The sequence below is a fragment of the Meles meles genome, chromosome 9, assembly GCF_922984935.1.
Source record: "Meles meles chromosome 9, mMelMel3.1 paternal haplotype, whole genome shotgun sequence".
NCBI lineage: Eukaryota > Metazoa > Chordata > Mammalia > Carnivora > Mustelidae > Meles > Meles meles.
In genome coordinates, this window is record NC_060074.1 from 82,484,662 (window position 1) to 82,490,661 (window position 6,000).

The 6,000-nt window shown below is 44.1% G+C and overlaps 1 protein-coding gene across 3 annotated transcripts in view; it reads right to left on the minus strand.

Annotated features, from left to right (window-relative positions):
* The window catches only part of LYPD6 (LY6/PLAUR domain containing 6), a 119,539-nt gene extending 119,096 nt beyond the window's left edge, over positions 1 to 443 (minus strand). For all 3 annotated transcript variants that reach the window (XM_046018117.1, XM_046018115.1, XM_046018114.1), the window contains exon 1: positions 341 to 443. The gene's annotated coding sequence lies outside the window, so the exon portion shown is untranslated. The remainder of the gene's footprint in view (positions 1 to 340) is intronic.
* Between the last annotated feature and the right edge of the window lie 5,557 nt (positions 444 to 6,000).

The window sequence follows — 6,000 nt, forward strand, 5'->3', positions numbered from 1 at the left end:
TCTTGGGAAAGATTCCTCCAGCGTTGAACTTGGCAGCTTCTGACATTTCCATGCCACCCCCTGTGCGCCAGCACTACACACACGCACGCACACGCCCCTCTAGACCTGCCCAGGCTGCGCTCAGTACTGGCTGCCCACTCGGGGACAGAACACCGGAGCGGGATGCAGAGGCGAGGACCCCAGCTCCGCTGGCCCCGGGAAGGGGTGGGGGTGGGTGTCTTAGCACTGGGTAGTTCCGGGGACTAAGCCCACCTGGGGGTCCAGAACCCGCATTAGTTAGGGCCGCTGGCACCAACCCAGTCTCCTTTTGTGCTCTCCCGGGAAGCCCGCCTCTACTCACCCGGGCTGCGAGCGGATTCCGGCCGCCAGCGGCAGCCCGCTTCCCCATCCCACGAACACTGCGGCGCCCCCAGAGTGTGCAATGCGGAGCCCCACCAGCGCACGGCCGGAGCCGGGGAGTGCGGGGAGGAAGCAAGGGAGGGAGGGAGGAGGAAGGAGAGAGAACGCGGCGGGGAGGGGCGGGGGTCGGCGGGGGGCGCGCGCGCCACTCCCACTCGCGCCCGGCACTCGCCTTCGCCTGCAGCCCTGGCCGGCCAGCCCTGCCTCGCGGGCCGCGGGACCAATCAACGCGCGCGGGGGGAGCCGAGCCCTCCGCGGGGCGCGCTCATTGGCCCGGCGCGCTCGACCCAACTCCGGGAGAGTCGGCCTGAGCGCCAAGTCTGCAAACTCCGGCCCGCAGGAGCCGACCGCTGGTTTCAGGTGGGGCTCCCGGCTGCGCTCTGGCGGGCAGGGGGGTCCGCGTTGGGCGGGCGGAACGGAGAGGATTTGAGACCTGCCCTTGAAGCCCGTTCCCAGTGAGCGTTCCAAACCAGCAGTGTTTGCTCAGGTTGCACCGATTCCTTCCTGTGAGCAACCCCCTAGGCGGCTCGCCGCACCCTGGCTAGCAGTTGAGTGGTGGAAACCTGGCAATGTGAAACGGCCCCAGCCAAATCCTACTCCTGGCCACCCCCAAGGCCGCATTTTCAGCACCGAAGAGCTGAAAATCAAGTCCCTTTCCGAACCCAGGGCAGATCTAGACCGCTTGACGTTTGCAATAGAAGACGAGACCGCGGGCTGGGTGATGGAGCGGTGGGAGAAAGCCTGGGAGGCAGGTCTTTCTGAGAAAGTGGGAATCTAATCGTGGTTTTGGTAGGCATAGTTCTCCCACCCTCTGCCAAACCTTTTTCCCAGGTAAAGCCACCCTCAACGCCCCCCCTCCATCCCGCCAATCTCTCAGGAGGTATTGATTTTTCTTTTCCTTGTTGTAAATCAGGTTTCACTTTCCTGTGCTTTTCAATCTAAAGCCTCAAAATGGAAAGGGAGCATGGCCTTACCCTTCTCCCCCTCTGAACATTACCGGAGCTGGGCGTGGGGGCGGTGACTAGAGAAGATCTCTGAAGGTCTCCCACAGCCACCCCACCTCTGCCTGATACCTGGTCTGCAAGACTACCTTCGCTTTAGGTCCATTTGCCCCGCTATGAGGATACTCTCTCTCCTCCTTGGACTTTGTATTTTTCAAGCTTCTTTTCAGGTAGGCCTGTTCTGAATCTTCCTGCTTGGCTCTTCCCCTTAACCTGCTCCTTCTCAACGTAAAAATGTCTTTTTAAAATTTTTTACTTAAATTCAATTGAATTAACATATAGTGCATTATTAGTTTCAGAGGTAGAATTTAGTGATTCATCAGTTGCGTATCATACCCAGTGCTCATTACATAAAGTGCTCTTCTTAATGTCCATCACCCATTTACCCCTTCCCCTCCCCCCACCCCCCAACTCCCAACCACCCCTCAGTTTGTTCCCTATAGTTAAGAGTCTCATATGGTTTGTCTCCCTCTCTGTTTTCATCCTATTTTATTTTTCCTTCCCTTCCCCTATGTTCATCTGTTTTGTTTCTAAAATATCTTTTTTTTTTTTTTAAACTTCCCTCCCATTCTCTCTGTTTGGAAGGGACTTGGATAAGATATTCTTCATTCACAGCTCCTGGTCTCAGAAAATTTTTCTCTTACTTAGTTTATATGCTCGGGTTTACACAGCTCAGGGTTCAGATGGGCAAAAATAATTAGCACTCCTTTAGAAGCTCTGCGCACATGAGGTGATTGCTTCGGTGCTGTCTTCCTGCAGGGCTCGGCCCACTGAATGAGCTGAACATGAATTAATCAAACTGAAACTGGTAATGTCCCTCAGCAACTAAGCAGATTACCTCTGCAAGTTAGAATCTGGTACTTATAAGGGCATGTCTTGGGTGTTGCTGCTGTCACTTAGTTTCCAGGAAAGAAATTCCTTCTTGCAGAGTTCCTGTCCATGTACCCAGCTCACTTGATTTTTCACAAAACTGGTACAGCTCCTAGTTTAGTCGAAACTTAATATTTGCATTCAAAATGAAGTTCAGTATGTTCATGCAGTTCATGAGACTCTGAGTTCCTGATGGAGATGGAATCGTGAGGACCTCTTTTCAAAGATGTGTTTTAAAAGAATGAGAGAGATGTCCCGGAAATGTCAGCAGTGGTTATCACTGTGTGCTAGGACAATAGGTGGCTTTTTTGGTCTTTTTCCTTATACTTCACTATATTTTCTAAAGAACATGTAATACTTACTAATCAGGGAAAAAATTTAAATATATTAACTCCAAACACACAATACCCTTCAGGCATCTTAAGAGCTAAAATATTAAATCCTCCTTCTACTTTACCCTTCGAATCTTATCAATCACTAAGTCCCATAAATTCTTCTCCTCGAATAGTTTTCAGAACTGTCCTTCTCCACCTCCCACTAGCATTGCAGCACCCCTGTCATCTCTTACTGGTTTCAGCACACAGCCTTAACTACTCTACTACCCAGTCAGTCCCCATGCTGCCTTCTCTCCTTAAGATGATCATGTCATTGAAAAGTTTACTATCTGGGGCACCTGGTTTCCCAGTAGATTGAGCATCAGATCCTTGGTTTCAGCTCAGGTCATGTTCTCTGAGTCTCAGCATGGAGTCCATCTGGAATTCTCTGCCTCTCCCTCTGCTCCCGCCCCCCCCTCCCCAAAATAAAATAAATAAATAAATAAAATTATCCCCAAAAAAAGCCTGAAAATCCACCTGTCCCCCAACTCCATTGCTATGAAGTTCAAACTTAGCCTGGTTGGCAAAGCCCTTCCTTCCCAGCCGGACCCAGCCTTCCGCGTTGGCCTCAGCTCCTGCCCCCCACACTTCACCACACAGGATCACCCTATCCCCCCGCAACTTTCCGTTTTCTGTGTTAGGTGGCTTCACGTGTCCATGGCTGAGACTATAGAGTGTGGGAATACTGCTCTTCTCTTCCTCTCTTCCCCCTTCCCAGCCCCCAAGCAGCTCCTACATCTGCTTCAGGACTCATTTCAAATATCGCTTTTTAAATGAAGTCCTCAAAACTTGCAGGGGCAGAGTTATCAGCTCCTCCTCTCTGTACTTCAATAGCAAGTGCGTTCTTTACCCAGCAACTGTTTCTGCGGCTCCTATTATGTGCCAACCACAATGAAGCAAACATGTATCATATTTATACTGCTGGAACACACCATGAGAGAGACAAACATTAAATCAAGTCACATAGATAAATGATTGCAAACTGAGATAAGTGTGATGAAACCTGCAAAAAAAAAAAAAAAACAAGAAAAGTGTGTGATTTACTTTGTACATATGCCAACAATAACTCTTACCACATTGTGTTATAATCTGTTGATTTATTTGTCCAAAGTTTTATCTCCCATCGTATTCATCCATGTAACCCTATCTAGAACACAGTGCCTGGCTCATAGTACATGCTTCGTAAAATTTTTTTACATAAACAGATGCATTAGGAAGTGAAGCATCTTATTTCATGTATTCACATGCTATTATTGTATAAAATCTAAAAGACTTCATTTCTCAGTTTTCAAAATTCATATCATTAGGTCCTTACCTTATCTTTCTAATTTGGTTCTCCCTAACATAAATTATCTAATTTCTTCTCATTTGATGTCACCCTTAGAAGATACAGCTAATTTACTATTTGTAGATAATCTATTGTTGCTGGAAGAAATTTATTCTTTTTTTATAAATTTGGCTTTTAAATATAAAAATCCAACTTGAAAATATAAAGCTAAAAGACACAAAGTGTAATCCATAAAAGAATAAATAATTGAACTTGGTCAAAATTTAAAATGTTTGCTCTGCAAACAACACGATTGAGGGAATGAGAAGAAAGACTGGGAGAAAATGTTTGCAACTCATATATCTGACACAGGACTTATAGCCAATGTATATAAAGAATTCTCAAAACTAAACAACAACAAAAACAACCAACCAAATTTTTCAAAGGGCCAAAGGATGTAGACAGACATTTTACCAAAGAAGATACACAGATGACAAATAGTAACCAAAAAGATGCTCAATATCCCTAGTCTTTAGTAAGATGCTAATTAAGACCTCAATGAGATACACTTAATAGAATGGCTTAAAACACACACACATACAACTGATAATACCAAATGCTGATGAGGATGCCGAGCACGGAGAAATTCTTGTACATTGCTGGTGCGAATGCAAAATGGTACTGCCACTCTAAAAGCAGTTTCACAGCTTTTATAAAGTTCGCTATATGCTTAGCCATACAACTCAATCTTCCCAATACTAGATATTCACCCAAGTGAAATGAAAGACCTATGTTCATACAAAAACCTAACAAATAGTTATAGCAATTTTATTATTAAAATCTCGAAACAACCCCAAAGTCCCTCAACTGGGGAATACATAAAACCATAGGACATCCCGAGAATAGAATACCACTCAATAATAAAAGGTACAGACTATTGGTACAAACATGGTTTATCTCAACACATCATGCTAAGTGAGAGAAACCAGACTCAGAAAGCTGAAGGCACACACTGGTTAGGAATGACAGAGCAGTGAGATAAAAGCACTACAGGTTTTTCACCATGACAGAGCCACAGTTGGAGATCTGGAAGGATCTACTTTTATGTGAGGCGACTGTTTAAACCATTGTTATTTCACATTTCTTGTCACATGGAGCTAAGCCTCATTTTCCCTAATATAATGAGTGTAGGAATTAATCAATTAATGAAGATGTCACTAAATGTGATCTTTGTACAAGAAGAAACTGTAGCCTCTCTTCGTCACTGAAACACCACCAACGCCTCACACAATACCAGTACACACAGTGGGTACTAGATAAATATTGGTTTAATAAATAAACAGATAATAATAATGATAAAGTTGCAATTTTATGGGGATGTAACAAAATTTTCCATTCAGATGAGTGTTTTCCCCGCTCCAAGTAGCTACTTTGGTGCATTGCATTTTTCATTCCAGTGACACTGCTCTTATTTCAAAATATATTCCTTTTCCCCTTCCTGCTTATTAAAATATTGCCCTTTCTTTAAGTAAAATTGTTTTCCTTAAATAAATTATTCACTCTCTTTCTCTCTCTCAATGAGCAAACAATAAATTTAACATGTTTTAACATTTTATTCATTTTTCAATAGCCCAGTGGCTAATTTGTCTTCTTTTCCTCTATCACAAATATCAGAAATTTATATAACAGGCACACAGTAAAAATAAAAACCCAGATTTTATGCAAAGCTTGAGAGATTTTGGCTCAAAAAACCATCATATTTCCAGATGTATCACTAAAAGTAATTTTCATTTATTGGACACTGATGGTTGACATTAAGCTCTTGAAATATCATTAAAATATTTCTGCTCTAACCAGTTTGCACAGTCAAGTGACTTTTAAAAAATCATTTACAGCTAAGCTGCTCTTATGGAATTTATTATAAGAACTCAATTTTCTCTACCAGTTTTTCTACCAGGAAACAGTAATCCTGGCTGCCAGCAGAGACCCCCTCAGTTGCTTTAAGACATCAATCAGTTTTATACCTTGTTTCTATCAGGGAACACTTTTTGCATAAGCATGAAAAGATCCTACAAGGAATCGATGCTGT